The 18,003-nt window shown below is 54.7% G+C and overlaps 1 non-coding gene across 1 annotated transcript; it reads left to right on the forward strand.

Annotated features, from left to right (window-relative positions):
• Positions 1-17,667: 17,667 nt before the first annotated feature.
• TRNAF-GAA lies at positions 17,668-17,740 on the forward strand. Its single transcript has one exon. It is a non-coding gene; the product is annotated as a tRNA-Phe (tRNA).
• Positions 17,741-18,003: the final 263 nt, after the last annotated feature.

Raw genomic sequence — 18,003 nt, forward strand, 5'->3', positions numbered from 1 at the left:
TACTCCAGAGTACAACTTCTGTCCCTGCTGGCGCCCGGCAGTAGACCCGCCCTCGCTACCTGACCCTCTGGTGTAGGCCTCGTATCCCTACCTGATGTGCCGGGGTAGACCTGGCCAGCCTGCTGGCGCAGGTGGGGTAGACCTGGCCTCCCTAACCATGGGGGTGTGGTAGACCTGGTGTCCCCTACCAGATTCTCCTGCGTAGTACCGGTACACTTCCTGGTACTCCAGGGTAGTATTGATACCCTCACTCGTACTCCAGGCTAGCACCGGTAACAACCCCCCGGGTACTTGGGCGTAGTACTGATACCCCCACTGGTAGTCCTGCGTACAACTGCTGTCCCTGCTGGCGCCTGGCAGTAGACCCGCCCTCCCTACCTGACCCTCTGGCGTAGGCCTCGTATCCCTCCCTGATGCTCCGGGGTAGACCTGGCCACCCTACCGGCGCGGGCGTGGTAGAGCTGGCCTCCCTGTTGCCTCCGGTGGGGTAGACCAGGCCTCCCTAAGCATGGGGGTGGGGTAGACCTGGCGTCCTGACCTCATCCTCCCGGTTAGTACCGTTTACCCCTACTGGTAGTCCAGGGTAGTAGCGGTAGCCCTGCTGGTACCCCGGGGTAGACTTGCTGTCCCTACTGGTGCTCAGGGCTAGAACTGGCCTCCCTACCGGCAAGCGCGTTGTTGACCTGGCCTCCCTACCCATGCAGGTGGGGTAGACGTGGCATGCCCTACCTGATCCTCCAGCTTACTACCGGTACCCTTACTGGTACTCCAGGGTAGTACCGATACCCCCACTAATACTCCAGTGTAGCACCAGTAACACCCCCTCCCCCGGGACCTTGGGGGTAGAACCGATACCCCTTCTAGTACTCCAGGGTAGTATCAGTACCCCTACTGGTACCCCAGGGTACACCTGCTGTCCCTACTGGCACCCGGCATTAGAACCGCCCTCCCTACCTGACCCTCTGGGCTAGGCCTCATATCCCTACCTGATGCTCCGGGGTAGACCTAGCCAACCTACTGGCGCTGGCGAGGTAGACCTGGCCTCGCTACCGGCGCGGTGGCGTGGTAGATCTGGCCACCCTGCTGGTGCTGGTGGCGTAGACTTGGCCTCCCTGCACACAAGGTCGGGGTAGACCTGGCCTCCCTACCAGCAAGCGCAGGGTTTACCTGGCCTCCCTAACCATGGAGGTGGGGTAGACCTGGCATCCCATCCTCATCCTCCCGGGTAGTACCGGTACCGGCACTTGTACTCCAGGGTAGTAGCGGTACCACGCTGGTACCCCAGGGTACACCTGCTCTCCCTACTGGTGCTCCAGGCTAGACATGGCCTCCCTACCAGCAAGGCGGTTGCTGACCTGGTCTCCCTACCCATGCGGGAAGGTTAGACCTGGCATCCCCTACCTGATCATCTGGCGTACTACCGGTACCCTTACTGGTACTCCAGGGTAGTACCTATAACCCCACTAGTACTCCGGGGTAGCACCGGTAACCCCCCTGGGTACTTGGGGGTAGTACCGATACCCCTACTGGTATTCCGGGGTACAACTGCTGTCTCCCGGCGGTAGACCTGCCCTCACTACCTGACCCTCTGGGGTAGGCCTCGTATCCCTACCTGATGCTCCGGGGTAGACCTGGCCTGCCTACCGGCGTGGGTGTGGTAGACCTGGCCTCCTTGCTGGCACCAGTAGGGTAGACATGGCCTTGCTGCCCACAAGGTCGGGGTAGACCTTGCCTCCCTACCTGCACAGGCGGGGTAGACCTGGCCTTCCATACCCACGCGAGGGGGTAGACCTGGCCTCCCTAACAGCAAGGCCAGGGTGTACCTGGCCTCCCTACCAGCGCAACTGGGGAAGACCGGGCCTCCCTGCCCGCAAAAGCTGGGTAGACATGGCCTCCATACCCACGTGGACAGGGTTGACCTGGCCTCCCTACCGGCAAGGGCAGGGTAGACATGACATCCCTACCCGCGCGGGCGGGGTAGACCTGGCCTACCTACCCACACGGGCTGGGTAGACCGGCCCTCCTTCCCCGTTGGGCGGGGTAGACCTGGCATCCCTACCGACAATGGCGGGATAGACCTGTCCGCCCTACCTGCAAGGACGGTGTAGACCAGGCCTCCCTACCTGCACGGCAGGGTACACCTGTCCTCAATACCCGCGCGGGCGGGGTAGACCTAGCCTGTTACCTGCAAGGGTGGTATAGAACTGGCCTCCCAACCTGCAGGAGCGGGGTACACCTGGCCTCACTACCAGCAAGGGCAGGGTAGACCTGGCCACCCAATCAGCACAGGCAGGGTCGAATTGGTTCGCTACCGGCAATGGCGGGGTAGAACTGGCCTCCATACCCGCAGGGGCGGGGTAGGCCGGGCCTCCCTACCAGTGCGGGAATGTTAAACCTGGCCTCCCTACCGGCAAGGGCAGGGTAGATATGGCATCCTTATCCGCGTGGGTGGGGTAGACCAGGCCTCCCTACAGGCGTGCGCAAGGTAGACCTGGCCTCCCTACTGACAAGGGCGGGGTAGACCTGGCCTCCCTACCAGCGCAGTTGGGGAAGACCGAGCCTCCCTGCCCGCTAAGGCTGGGTAAAAGTGGCCTGCATACCCACGCGGGCGAGGTAGACCTGACCTCCCTACCAGTGCAGGCGGGGTATACCTGGCCTCTCTATCTGCTGGCAGGGTAGACCTGGCCTCCCTACTGGCAGCAGCAAGGTAGAGCTGGCCTCCTTACCAGCAAGGACATGGTAGAACTGGCCTCCCTACCCGCGTGGACGGGGTAGACCTAGCCTCCCTGCTGGCATGGGGTAGGTAGACCTGGCCTCCCTACCTGCGCAGATGGCGTAGACATGGCCTCCCTGCAGGCAAGGGCGGGATAGACATGGCCTGACAACCCGCAAGGGCAGGGTAGACCAGGCCTCCCTACTGGCAGCAGCAATGTAGACCTGGCCTCCTTACTGGCAAGGGCGGGGTCGTCCTGGCCTTCCTACCCCACGGACGTGGTAGCTCTGGCCTCCCTGCTCACGTGGGTGGGGTAGACTTGGCCTCCCTACCCTCGCGGGCAGCTAGACCTGACCTACATACCCGCACGGGTGGGTAGACCTGGACTCACTACCTGCATGACCGGTGTAGACCTGGCCTCTGTACCCATGCGGGCAGGATAGACCTCATTCCCTACCTGCATGGGCGGGTTAGACCTGGCCTCCCTACCGCCAAGGGCGTGGTAGACCTGGCCTCCCTAACCATGGGGACGGGGTAGACCTGGCATCCTGACCTCATCCTCCCGGGTAGCACCGTTACCCCTACTGGTACTCCAGGGTAGCACTAGTACCCTGCTGGTACCCCACGGTACACCTGCTGTCCCTAGTGGCACACTGGGTTAGACCTGGCCTCCCTACCAGCAAGCGTGTTGTTGACCTGACCTCCCTAACCATGGGGGTGGGGTAGACCTGGCGTCCCCTACCTGATCTTCCGGGGAACTACCGGTACCCTTACTGGTACTCCAGGGTAGTACCGATACCCCCACTAGTACTCCGGGGTAGCACCGGTAACACCACCTGGGTACTTGGGAGTAGTACCAATACCCCTACTGGTACTACAGGGTACCGCTGCTGTCCCTGCTGGCGCCCGGCGGTTGACCCGCCCTCCCTACCTGAACCTCTGTGTTACGCCTCGTATCCCTACCTGATGCTCCGGGGTAGACCTGGCCACCCTACCGGCACTAGCGAGGTAGGCCTAGCCTCCCTGCCGGCGCGGGCGTGGTAGAGCTGGCCTCCCTGCTGGCGCCGGTGCAAAAGACCTGGCTTCCCTACCAGCAAGTTCGGGGTAGACCTGGCCTCCCTACTAGTGCTTGCGGGGTAGAGCTGGCCTCCCTACCAGCAAGCGCGGGGTAGTCTGTCTTCCCTAACCATGTGGGTGGGGTAAACCTGGCGTCGCGACCTCATCCTCCCGGGTAGCACCGTTACCCCTACTGGTACTCCAGGGTAGTACCAGTACCCCTATTGGTAACCCGGGGTACACCTATTGTCCCTACTGGAGCTCCAGGCTAGACCTGGACTCCCTAGAGGCAAGTGTGGGGTAGACCTGGACTCCCTACATGCGCAGGAGGGGTAGACCTAGCCTCCCTACCTGCGCGGGCAGGGTACACATGGCCTCCCTACCCGCTTGGGCGGGTCAGACCTGGGCTCCATACCCACGCGGGTGGGGTAGAGCTGGCCTCCCTACAGGCGCTGGCAGGGTAGACCTGGCCTCCCTACTGGCAAGGGTGGGTAGACGTGGCCTCCCTCCTTGTGCGAGCAGTGTAGACCTGGTCTGATTACCCGCTTGGGCGGGGCAGACCTGGGCTTAGTTCCCTCACAGGCATGGTTAGACCTGGCCTCCCTACCGGCAAGGCTGGGGTAGACCTGGACTCCATACCGTCAAGGGCGGGGTAGACCTGGCCTGATTATCCGCTTGTGCGGGGCAGACCTGGCCTCCCTACATGTGTGGGCGGGGTAGTCCTGGTCTGGTTACCTGCTTGGGCGGGGCAGACCTTGCCTCCCTACATGCGCGGGCATGGTAGACCTGGCCTCCCTACTGTCAAGGGCGGGGTAGACCTGGCCACCCTACCAGCAAGGGTTGGGTAAACCTGGACTATCTACATGCACGGGCGGGGTAGACCTGGCCTGATTACCTGCTTGGTGGGGCAGACCTGGGCTCCCTACCCGCGAGGGTGGAGTAGAAAAGGCCTCCCTACCAGCAAGCTAGGGGTAGACCTCGCCTCTCTACATTCGCGGGTGGGGTAGACCTGGGCTCCCTACCAGCAATGCCAGGCTAGACCTGGCCTGATTACCCACTTGGGCGGGCAGACCTGGTTTCCGTACCTGCGCAGGCGGGGTACACCTGGCCTTCCTACATGCGCGGGCGTGGTAGACCTGGCATCCGTACCGGTAAGGGCGGGTTAGACCTGGCCTCACTACCTGCGTGGGTGGGGTAGACTGGCCTCCCTACCGTCAAGGGCGGGCTAGACCTGGCCTGATTACCAGCTTGGGTGGGGCAGACCTTGCCTCCCTACTCACGCGGGCATGGTAGACCTGGCCTCCCTACCAGCAAGGGTGGGGTAGACCTGGCCTCCAGACATGCGCGGGCGGGGTAGACCTGGTCTGATACTGTCCTAGTTTCAGCTGGGATAGAGTTAACTGTCTTCCTAGTAGCTGGTACGGTGCTATGTTTTGAGTTCAGTATGAGAAGAATGTTGATAACACTGATGTTTTCAGTTGCTGCTAGTAGTGTTTAGACTAATGTCAAGGATTTTTCAGCTTCTCATGCCCAGCCAGCGAGAAAGCTGGAGGGGCACAAGAAGTTGGCACAGGACACAGCCAGGGCACCTGACCCAAACTGGCCAACAGGGTATTCCATACCATATGACGTCCCATCTAGTATAGGAACTGGGAAGGGGGGGCGGGGAATCGCCGCTCGGGGGACTAGCTGGGTGCCGGTCGGCGGGTGGTGAGCAATTGCACTGCGCATCATTTGTACATTCCAATCCTTTCATTATTGCTGTTGTCATTTTATTAGTGTTATCATTATCATTATCCGTTTCTTCTTTTCTGTTCTATTAAACTGTTCTTATCTCAACCCGTGGGTTTTGCTTCTTTTTCCCGATTTTCTCCCCCATCCCACTGGGTGGGGGGGGAGTGAGTGAGCGGCTGCGTGGTGCTTAGTTGCTGGCTGGGGTTAAACCACGACAGTCCATTTTGGCGCCCAACGTGGGGCACGAAGGGTTGAGATAACGACAAACCTGACCAGAGCTCGTTAAAACAAATTTGTTATAAGCATTCATTATATTGGTCTTATAGTCGCTGGTCATTATGTTGATTTATGTGTTCTTAGAGTTGTTGCTCTGGTTTTTGAAGTTCTGTTATGCATCACCTCGCTTGCTGTATGTAGTCCCTCTTCTCCTGCTTATCATCCGTGGGAGGTGGATTAAGGTTTTTGCTTTGATGTATTGTATAACACTGGTTTATGGTATGATAAAGTCATCAGTTGTGGAATTAATCCGGTATTTGCACTCAGCATTGTCACCTTTATACGGCGGGAGCCATCTGTGGGAAACTATTAATAATTATACCATTTACCTTTCCTCCTTGGAAAACCAGTCTATGAGTGGGATACCTTTTTTCCCCTCTCCTTTCTCCTTCAGTCCAGTTACAATGGTGTTTGGGAATTTTGAAAAATTTGAATACTCTTGGGATGTTGATACCAGCACGGTCCTAGCCCTACTGCTGGGAATTAGCATGCTTCTGAATGTGGTTCAGCTCTTGTTTAAGGTTAAACAACTATTTAAGAAGATCACCCAGAGGTCTGCCCCGAGGCTGGATAATTATGAGTGGCAGGGTGTGTGGGGTAGTATGGGCAAGTACCTAGAAAAGTGGGCACCTCCAGTGTTTTGGAAATTCACCCCTGAACAAATGCAGAATCCAGAAGAACTAGTAAAATATTTGGAAAAGGTATGCTGTCACCCCGGCAGCTCCAGAGAGATACAAATCACTGCAACGTGCTGGGGCCTGGCCCATGCCTATCGAGCCCTGTTCGACACAACTCAGCACCCCCAAGGGGAAGAGAAGGTCTCTGGACCTAACAACAAAGCAATGAGCACTGCGGTCACCCAAACCCCGGCAATGGGCGCTGCGGCCCCTCCAGCCCCGGCGACGAGCATTGCGGCCACCCAGACCTTGGTGACAGGTACCGTGACCCCTCCAGCCCTGGCAATGAGAACTGTGGCTACCCAAACCTCAGCAACAGGCACTGCAGCCCCTCCAGCCGCAGCAACGAGCACAGCAGCTACCCAAACCCTGGCAACAGGCACTGCGGTCCCTCCAGCCCCAGCGACGAGCACTGCTGCTACCCAAACCTTGGCGACAGATGCTGCTACCCAAACCTTGGCGACAGACGCTGCGGATATCCAAAACCCGGCGAGTGATACTGCAACTGAACCAGCGGATCAACCTGCACCAGTATCAGTTGCCCCCGTACAGAAAAAGAAATATAAAAAATCAGCTCGCTTAGCAAAGGATGAAGGTGAACCAGGGCCATCACGGGAACAGGAGGAAGAGGCAGAACCAGAGGTAATAACCCGGTCCCTATCCTTGAGTGAGCTGCGAGATATGCGAAAAGATTTTGGCCGCCGTATAGGTGAGCATATTATCACCTGGCTTCTCCGATGCTGGGACAATGGGGCTAATAGCTTGGAATTAGAAGGTAGGGAAGCCAAGCAGCTGGGATCGCTTGCCAGGGAAGGTGGCATTGACAAGGCAATTGGAAGAGGAACACAAGCCATCAGCCTCTGGAGGCGACTCTTGTCAAGTGTGAAGGAAAGGTACCCCTTTAAGGAAGATGTTATATGTCAATCAAGCAAGTGGACCACCATGGAAAAAGGTATCCAATATCTGAGGGAATTAGCTGTGCTAGAGACGATTCATCATGACCCGGACAACCCACAATTACCCAAAGATCCAGACGAAGTCCAATGCACACGACCCATGTGGCGGAAATTTGTACGGAGCGCACCATCGTCCTATGCCAACTCACTGGCAATAATGACCTGGAAAGACGAAGAGGGCACCGACAGTGGATGAAGTGGCTCGCCAACTCCGTCAATACGAAGAAAATCTCTCCTCCTCCCTACAAGCCTGCATTTCGGCTGTGGAGAAGCTGTCCGAGGATTTCCAACAATTCAAAGAGGATATGTCTTATTGCCCACCTGTAAGGACCAATGTCTCAGCTATTAGGAGTGAGCGCTCCTCTGCCCAAGAGAGAGAATATAGAAGGTACACACCGCGAGGTGCCCTGTGGTTTTACCTATGTGATCATGGAGAGGACATGAGGAAATGGGATGGAAAACCTACCTCGGTCCTAAATGCACGGGTACGTGAGCTGCGAGGAAAAACCACCACAAAAGGGGATTCTACTAGGAAAAATGCCGCTCCAGTTTCCAAACAGAGCAGAAGGGCTGATCTTATTTCTGATCCTCTTGAAGGGACTTCTGAGCCAATTTTACGAGAAGTGAATACCGGATACTCTGGCCAGAATTAGAGGGGCCCTGCCTCCAGCCAGGTGGAGGAAAGGGATAACCGGGTCTATTGGACTGTGTGGATTCGATGGCCTGGCACGTTAGACCCACAGGAGTATAAGGCTCTAGTAGACACCGGCGCACAGTGCACTCTAATGCCATCAAGTTATAAAGGGGCAGAACCCATCTGTATTTCTGGTGTGACAGGGGGATCCCAAGAGTTAACTGTATTGGAAGCTGAAGTAAGCCTAACTGGGAATGAATGGCAGAAACACCCCATTGTGACTGGTCCGGAGGCTCCGTGTATCCTTGGCATAGACTATCTCAGGAGAGGGTATTTTAAGGATCCGAAGGGGTATCGATGGGCTTTTGGTATAGCTGCCTTGGAGACGGAGGGCACTGAACAGCTGTCTACCCTGCCTGGTCTCTCTCAAGACCCTTCGATCGTGGGGTTGCTGAGGGTTGAAGAACAACAAGTGCCAATTGCTACCACGACGGTGCACCGGCGGCAATATCGCACCAACCGAGACTCTCTGATTCCCATCCACAAGTTGATTCGCCAACTGGAGAGCCAAGGAGTGATCAGCAAAACTCGCTCACCCTTTAATAGTCCCATATGGCCAGTGCGAAAGTCTAATGGGGAGTGGAGACTAACAGTTGACTATCGTGGCCTGAATGAAGTTACGCCACCGCTGAGTGCTGCCGTTCCAGATATGCTAGAACTTCAATACGAACTAGAGTCAAAGGCAGCCAAGTGGTATGCTACAATTGACATTGCTAATGCGTTTTTCTCAATCCCTCTGGCAGCAGAGTGTCGTCCACAGTTTGCCTTTACTTGGAGGGGTGTCCAGTACACTTGGAATCGATTGCCCCAGGGGTGGAAACACAGCCCCACGTTGGGCGCCAAAATGGACTGTCGTGGGCGGGGCAGACCTTGGCTCCCTACCTGTGCGGGTATGGTAGACCTGGCCTCCCTCCATGCGCGGGTGGCTTAGACCTGGTCTCCTTACATGCGCAAGCGGTGTAGACCTGGCCAGCCTTCCCGCGTGGGTGGGGTATACCTGGCCTGATTATCCGCTTGGGCGGGGCAGACTTGGGCTCCCTACCCCCACGGGCATGGTAGACCTGGCCTCCCTACCGGCAAGGGTGGGTAGACGTGGCCTCCCTACATGCACGTGTCCCGATCCAATGTCGGGGAAGGTTTCGATATGATCCCAAGAGCGAGATTAAGACACAAACGAGGTCAAATGCCGTATAGTCAAAAGAGTTTTTATTATCAAAAGTATCAAAAGTGGAAAAGGGTGGCGATAGGATAGAATGGAAGAAAAGGTAGAAATTAAGCAAGCAGTCGGGATAGAGTTGCAAGGATAGTCAGCACCATGGATCCAGCGGCGTCCTGTCGGTCCTTAATCTTCAATTCTTTGGTGAGGAAGAAAAGGCCCCTCACAACTTGTCTCTAGGGGTTTTTATAGGGCATATTTCGATGATGTCATGCGCTGCAGGTTTCATTTACCACACGACCTTCGCGTAATCGACACCAGAAACCAGTATATTATCAGCTCCAGCCCAGTTTCTTCCCCTGGACGCCTCAATGGCCTGGTAATTGTCCTTATGGACAGAGGAGTGTCCTGCTTAAACCGGCCATCTTGGAGACGAAGGGCTCAAGATGAGCAGTTCACAGTTCCTTGATGACAGCCCAGTCCCTCACACCTAACAATCTTTGACGCAAACGGTTCAAGATAACAATTCAGTCTCTTACAAGGGAGCCAAGGGAAGGTGAAGAGCAGCAAGAGCTTTCAGGGCTGGGCCCTTCCTTGTGGCAGCAGGAGCCGGACGTTTGCCTTTTCGGAAAGCGGCTTTGCTGACTCCGAGTGCCATGAGATGTTCCGTCTCTGGGAAAGCACAGATCCCCAGTGCTGTTGTGCCTGTAGATAGGGCGCCAAGGGAAGGTGAAGAGCAGCAACAGCTTTCAGGGCTGGGCCCTTCCTTGTGGGAGCAGGAGCTGGACATTTGCCTTTTCGGAAAGTTTTTTAGACATGAAACTGAGAAGAAAACCACCTTGTCCAAAAAGCTGGCGCTTCCAGGAAGCTTACAGTTTTAAGGAAATTTCTTAGGAAGGGCCACCTGCTAAGTCATGAGGGACAGTTACTGTCTGCTGTACTGACTGTGCTTTGCTGGAGCTCCTTTCAGGCGTAGCGGGCTGGAGGCAAGGAATTTTTTCCTTTTCCCATCTCCTCCAGTCAGTTCACTGTGGTTCATGGAGGGAGGACAAGAGATTTACTCAAGAAAATTTCACACTAGAGACAAGTGAAAGTTTTTTCCTCCTGAGGACAGCCAAGCACAGGAAGTGGCTGCCCAGAGGAATAATCCCGTTTCCATTCCTGGAGGTTTTCAAGTCGTAACTTGGATCAAGTGCTGAGGAACCAGCTCTCACCCCAGAGTTGACCATGCTGAGCTGGAGACCTCCTGAGTGTACTGGTTTTGACTGGGACAGAGTTAAATTTCTTCACAGTGGCTTGTATGGGTCTGTGTTTTCGATTTGTGCTTAAAACTGGGTTGATAACACACTGATGATGTAGTTATTGCTGCGCAGCGCTTGCTCAGCATGAAGGCTTTTTCTGCTCCTCACACTGCCCTGCCAGCGAGTAGGCTGCGGGTGCAGAAGAAGTTGGGAGGGGACACAGCCGGGAGAGCTGACCCCAACTGACCAAAGGGATATTCTGCACCATATAATGTCATGCTCAGAAATAAAACTGGGGAGGTAGAGGTTGGAAGCAGCTGCCGTTTCTTGGGGATTGGCTGGACATTGATTAGTCGGTGGTGAGCAATTGTCTTCTTTTGCATCATTTTTTTTTCTTGGGTGTTATTTTCCTCTTTCTTTGAGGGCTTTTTTGGTTGTATTTTCTTTTTTCCTAGTTTTTTTATCAAGTTCATAACTAAGCTTGCCAAGTAGAGCCAATAGCATGGAGAGAGGGCAGCCAGCCTGTTGGCAAAAACAGCTTTGCCCTGCTTAGAGAGGTGGATCCCACCTCTCCCAAGCAGATGCTGCTCTGCAGTCAGGGTGCCACGGGCACAGAACCCAAACCGTGTCCCCTACACCTGTTCTGCAGTTAAGTATTAACTTGTCCTGTTAGTGCCTTTCTCCTCACACCCTTTCCCCTCACCAACAAGGTTGAGGAGAAAACCATCTGGGCCCCCACGCCCTTCACTATCACCCCCAGAGCCCTGTAGTCATATCTGATACTGTCACTTCCTTCCCCTGGCAGTGTGATTCGTGCCCACTTGCAATAAGAGCAGGGGGTAGTAGTCAGAGGGCCGGATGAGCTTTGGATGTCCCACCACAACATCCTGGATCCTGGTCCCCAGCAAGCAGCAAACCTCTCTAGATGGTTGGTTGGGATGACAGATGGGTGCCTCTCTTCCCTGTATTAGGTAGTCATCCATTACGATCCAAAAACCCCCACGGCACTACGTCTAGTTGAGGCTTGACTGTCTCCACTGTGGAGATCCCACAGCCTTTCTGGGTGCATGTTCCCAATGCCTGACAGATCTTATAGTGCAGGTTCTCTTCTCTTAAGCCTAGTCAGAATTTCCCATGGCCCAAATTTTCCCATGGCTTCTCATCCTTCCACTGTGCCCACCTGGGAAGAGTCTGACTCATCCTCCTCTGCACCATCCCATAAGCTAGCTGTAGACAATGACAGTATCTCCCCATGGCCAGCCTTGAATTTCTGACATCCTTCTCTTTGGCCCAATGATATCGACCGGTCTTCAGCAGACTCCCCGTTTCCAGCAGTTGGAGGTTGTTGGAGGGAATGACCAGACAAGGAGACCGTCCCTGGGGGCTGGTGAAACGGGAAGTCAGAGGCACTGGTTACAGGTGGAAGATCAATTGTGGAGGTGGCTGTGAAAGCCCTAAATGTGTTTCACCAAGCAGGATGGCCAAGGCCTGAACCCCATCGCCCTGGGAAGGGGGATCCTTTCCTACACGGGACACTTACAGCTCTTCCTGGGAGCAGTTTCATGTGGGGGGTGTGATGCCGAGTGAAGGACAGCGGTAGGACACCTCCCAGGCTCTTTGGGGGGTCAGTGAGGAGGGAACAAGGGCCTGGAGCTGTAAGAAACCAGTATCCTCACATGGGCTTCAGTGGAAGAGACAGCAGCCACCATGGAGATGACAAGGACTTCAGATCTGTTGGTGGGGAGGAGGGGGGCAGCCGCACAAAGGCCCTGTTTGCACCACAGACAGTCCTACACTGCCCTATGCCTGTGCCAGTTTCCCTGCAGACTTCAGCTGCCTCCCCCTGTTTCCCCACCTCACCCTGACCTTGGGATCTCCCAAGTAGAAGAACTTGGAGCAAGGGAGTAATTTGAGCCTGGGGGAAACTGTGAGGGCAATGGACTTGAATAATTTTATCATTCTTTCTCACAATCCAAACCTTTTTTACTTGGCATAAATTAAATTGGTCTTCCCCAAGTCAACCCTTCTTCTCCTGTGACAGTAATTAGTAAGTGATCTCCCTGTCTTTATCATGACCCAGGAGCTCTTCCATCTTATTTTCTCCCTTTGTCCTTTTGAGTTGGAGGTGTGACTGGGCAGCTGGGTGGGTGTCTGGCTGTTGGGCAAGGCTAACCCACTACAGGACAGCCACCTCAGGACTGCTGTGTCCAGTGTGGGGCTCACCAGCACAAGGAAGACCCTGACAGACTGGAGAGAGAGTTGCAGAGGCCAGAAGGATGGCTGGGGCCTGGAGCACATTGTGTACAAGGAGAGGCTGAGAAAGCCGGGCTTTGGAAAAATCCCTCAGAGCCAAACACTGGAGCAAGGACCCAGGCCAGTTGGTGAGATCTCTACCAGTGGAGATGTTCAAAATCTGTCGAGACAAGCACCTGATGTAGCCGGAGGTGTCTGAGAATGGGCTTGGCTGAGAGTCTGGCTGTGGCAAGAGCTATGGGACTTGATGGGTAATGAGTGTTGGTAGGAAACTGGTTCCCTTTGTGTTAGTAATGGCAGTAGAGCTGGGTATCCTAGAGACCTGGAGGAAGACAGGGGTGACCATGCAGCAAAGGTCCTTCCTCAGGGTTGGGCTGTATGGCCACTCACTCTCTGGCTCTTCTCTGTTCATATTATAGGCGATCCCCAACACTGACTGCGTTTGCCCCTTCTCTGCCCCCACCAGCCCCACGCCCCAGGGCAGCATGACAGTCCTGGCCCTGGAGCTCCTCAGCCAGCTCTTGCATCTCTCCAGCCCCCTTCCCCTGTGCCAGCTGGGTTCCTGCTGCCTGCCCTGTGATTGCAGAGTCCTCCTTTCCCTGTGAATACCTGGAATTAACACTTTTGCGTGATTCCGCCTGGGCAATCTCTCACTTTGTGGAGCTCCGGTCACACCCCAGGCACACGCTGCCCATGGAGATCCCCTGGGATATCCAGGCAGCTACAGATTCCCCTCCTGGAAGATGTCTTCTGCCCTGTCACGTGTGGGAAAGGACTGGGTTTCTACCTCAGTGGCCATTTGTCGTCTCCACTGTCACCAGGCACCAACAGGTGAGTCCTAAATCCACCCCTCTAGCAGGTCACAAGGTGACAATGAGCTTTTTGCCCTTGAAACCATGGTTCAATAGGCCTTTTGGAGGTGCAGTACCTCGGGCCTGTTCCTGACACGAGGTTTGGAAAAACAGCCCCACCATCAGGCAGTGCCCAGGGAAGATCCCTTTTTATTACAGAGATGCTATGAGGGAGTCACCTTGGACCCAGTGCTACAAAGTCGCATTTTTATATGGTCCTCCAGGTGAGACAGAAGAGGTTCCTGCTTCACATGAAGTACGGGAAGTCCAAGTATTAGTCTATGAACATGAAACCCCAAAGAGCAGTAACAACAACAATAATAAAAGAAAGCATGGGCCTAGTATGGGAGTCACTTGTGGAAAAAGACTGGAAGGTTACTGGTATTGAAAAATGTCCATGAAATCACTTTCCTCAGGGCATTTTTGAGCTCCCTGTTCCTCATGCTATAGATGAGAGGGTTCACAACTGGAGGCACCAGCGAGTACAGCACTGCCACCACCAGATCCAGGGATGGGGAGCAGATGGAGGGGGGCTTCAGATAGGCAATCATGCCAGTGCTGACATACATGGAGACCACTCAGCCCACAAGTCAGCAGCCCTAGCCAAGAGAACAAGGACCTCAGTTGTGGGTCCCAGCCCTAACAAAGCCCTTGGCTTTCCCCACCACAGGCTGTCCTATACTGTCCTATGTCAGTGATCATTTCTCTGCAGACTTTAACTCTCCCCCCTGCTTCCCCAACTCGCTCTGACCCCATGATATCCCAAGGTTTACTGATAACTCTCTGTCCTCACTGTTCTTCAAACATAAAGCTGTAGTTTTCTGAGGGTTAGACAATGTCTCTGAGTTCCCTGCAACCCATCTGGCTTCTTTCAAAGCCTTGTTTATGTTCCTCTAGCCCCCAAGATGTGCTCCTCTAGCCCCAGGCTCGCTTGAATTCTTACGTGCACGGCTCTCTCCCTGCACCACCACGTCTCTCACAAACCCTTCCCTCTTCCCCCGCAGTGATGAAACTTCACCCCAGGAGGTCTGTGCATCCTCCACACTCATAGATGTTTCCTGAGGTCCATCCAGGTAAGGGAAGTGAAGCAGGAAAAGAGCAAGGTCAGCTCATTTGGCATGATAGCCACCCTCAGCAGCGGGCCTTCTCCATTTTCTAGGCATGCACATATCATAGAAAAATCTCTTTCATCCCTGACTTGCAGAAGAGGGGTCTTCCTTCCTGACATCTTCCCAGGACACACCTCCTCCTCTTCCCCATCCACAGACATCCACTGCTTTCCATTTCTGGCCTCAGAGAGGGTTTCAGGATTTGCTAAAGCCATCAGCCACCTCCTTCTTTCTCACTGACATCCCTCGACCCTCTCTCTGAGCCCTACACATGGCCAATCAATCAGTGCTGCTCAGAGCTGCTCGCTCTTCAGAAGAGGCCTTGAGATTCCTGCATATTCCTGGTGCTTATTAACTATCTTCCTGGCTCTCTCCAGAGCTCATGGCAAACGTTGCTGTCTACAACAGGGCCTTTATGACCATCTTTTATGAAATCATTGTCTTTTTAAGATCTTCTCTGCAGAAAGAGTAGCCACAGAAAAGCACCAAACACACCAAAGCAGAGTCTGAGTGAAGTGCCAGTAAGAAGCAGCTGAGCAACACCCAAGGCTCTGGCTTCCTGGCAAGGAGTCTCTCCTGTTCGTCACCTTTTCTCATGAAAGGAGCAGGAAAACTGTCCATCCCACGGAGCTCTGCAGAAGGAAGATGGAGCTGTACATAGCGTGAGGCGATACAAGTGGGATCAGCAGGTAGAGAAGACTCCTGTAGGGAAGGCATTTTGAGGGAGCACCCTGACTTCACCCAGATAAAAAAGAGACCAGGCAGTGTGCTGACATGATGGGGAGAAGTGTCCTGCGGTAAAAGAGCATGGATGAGAGAAGGTGGGAGAGATTTGGTTTGCAGAGATTTGAGGTAGTACTTTCAGCGCATCAGCAGCCTGAGGTTTGGAGCCAAGGAAAAATATAGAAGATCTCAAGGACTTTTTGGAATTAGTGGAACTATCAATAATAGCAGTAACAGGACAGTGCTGCAAGGGAACTCTTTTGTATTCTCGATGATGAACTAAAGCTATTTAGATTTTTTTTTCTTTTTACATGACAAAAATAGCTATGAGTTCTCAGGCATTAGCCTCTGGTATACAATTTTTAGAACAAGTGTCCATGATGGCACCTCCTGGCAGCTGCTTCATGGCCCCTGTCAGTGCCCTGTCCCTGTGCTGGCCCAGCCCCACTGACCATACATGGACGCACGGCCCCATTGTGCAGGCACAGCATGGGAAAGGGGAGAGTCAGGGGTGGGGACCTTCCCCCCATTGTGATCCTAAAGATGGCCTTCAGATCACAGTTCCCCCATGACCCTCCTACTTTTGCAGCTTCCCCAGCACCTGACCCCTGCCCTGCTGCAGCCTTGTCCCATGTAGAGCTTTGCAGAAAGCTCTGCTCCAGGGTCTGCCAGCGTCTTGGGAAGGAGAGAAGCTGGGTAGGGCTGTCTGTTTTCCCAAACCAGCCTTAGGACCACCGGGAAGGTGGAGGTGGCCTCACAGCAAATCACACCTGTAAACCTGGGGTGACCAGCAAGTGCTGGAAATGGCCAAACAGAGATGCTAGGGGTGACAAAGGCCCTGAGTCACCTTCGCAGTCTATCCACACTGCCAACAACACAGACCAGACTCCTCCTCTCCCCTACACCTGCATGTCTTCCATGCTTTCCACAAGCCCTGGCTCTGAATGACAAAACCCCGGTGTGAGTCCTCGTGCTGCAGGGTCACACACTGCCAACTCTACACTGATGTTTTTTCTCCCCTGGGCACTTTCCAGCCCAGCACAGCTCCCCCTAAACTCTTCCCACTTCCCTTGACCTCCCTCCACCTCCTCTGCCCTCTTCCCAGCACAGCCCAGTCTGGCATGGCCCCACACCAGTGCCCACCACAGGGTGCGGCAGAGCTCTGGGCACTCACCCCACAGCCCCAGACCCTCTGAAGGGCACAGCAGCTCCTCGGGGGTGGAGAGGGGTGAGCCCCAGGGGTGGGGGGCATCTGTGGCACAAGGCATGGGGAGATCCCCTTGTATGATAGAAATGCTGCTATGGAGGCTGACATGTGGAAAACAGACTCTACAATCAGTGAGATTGTAAAGTAGGTATGTTCATTCAGCGCTGGGCAGCACGGGGGGTAGTCCCACCAAAGTCGTGCGCGCCTGACTCGGCAGTTTGCTTGAAATTTATAAAATCATGTGTTACATATTCACAATACGCCTATACATATGCAGTATCCCCGCTGCATATTAAAATGAGTTCCGAGAGGTCATTTCCATAGTCTCCTCTCAACTGTGCTTGCACAGTGCCTCTTTATGGTGGTCGTCGCAGAGATGAAGATAGATGACTCCGTCACCGCTAGTAACCTCTTTTCTTGCGCAGGCTCAGAGGTTTCTTGGTATTCACCCAAGCTACAAGACCAGTCTTAGCTGGCTCTTGGGGCCAGCTCCTGCTTCTTATCAGGAACTGCCTCTGCCTCATTGGCTGGTTCTTGGTACCAGCTCTTCTTATCAAGGACTGTCTCTATGTCAGCTAATTTCAACAATGTAAGCACTAAACATCATCTTTCATCCCCATTTATTATGTCTACTGAGATTCTTTTGACTCCCCTTGTCTCAGCACCAGCAAAAGCTCTGCCTCCCCTGGGCCCTCTCTCCCCTATGAGAGAGGTCTTCCACCAACCCCACCCTTCTTCCACCTCCAGCTTTGGCTGCTGTGTGTGCCTGGCCTGCCCACTTGCCTTCACCACTCACCTTTGTAACTGAGGCCCGACACATATCTTGGCACTCCCACTGTAAGCTGGCACCCACCCCACACCTGGAGTCTACCTGGCCATGGAGGCAGAGAGAGGCCAGGTCCCCTCTGCCTGGCGCTGGGCACAGCTTTTCCCTGGGAATGTCCCCCAGGAGCTCTCTTCATGTGTGTGTCAGCCTGTGGCCTGGCAGGGGTGGAACTGGGACAAGGGCTGCTGGGGCAGGGCTGAAGTAGCTCAGCTGGGAGAGCGTTAGACTGAAGATCTAAAGGTCCCTGGTTCAACCCCGGGCTTCAGCAATGATTTGCTCCTGTAGATTTTTGCAGAGACTGCCTGGCTACTTCCAGCCTGCCCTGGCCCTCCTTGCTCCTTCACCTCTTGCCAGAGCACTGCCCGTGCACTGGAGCTGCAGACCTGCAGGTTAGAATGAGCCTTCCTCTTGCACTGCAAGCCCCCAGCCTTCCCCTGGACAGGACTCTCCATTCAGTGCTTCTTTGGGGTGGTCTTGAGCCGCCCCTCCTTCCCTGCTCCACAGCACTTGGCATCTCTCCTTTGTGGGGTC

The sequence above is a fragment of the Aquila chrysaetos genome (assembly GCF_900496995.4).
Source record: "Aquila chrysaetos chrysaetos chromosome W unlocalized genomic scaffold, bAquChr1.4 W_unloc_5, whole genome shotgun sequence".
Classification (NCBI taxonomy): domain Eukaryota; kingdom Metazoa; phylum Chordata; class Aves; order Accipitriformes; family Accipitridae; genus Aquila; species Aquila chrysaetos.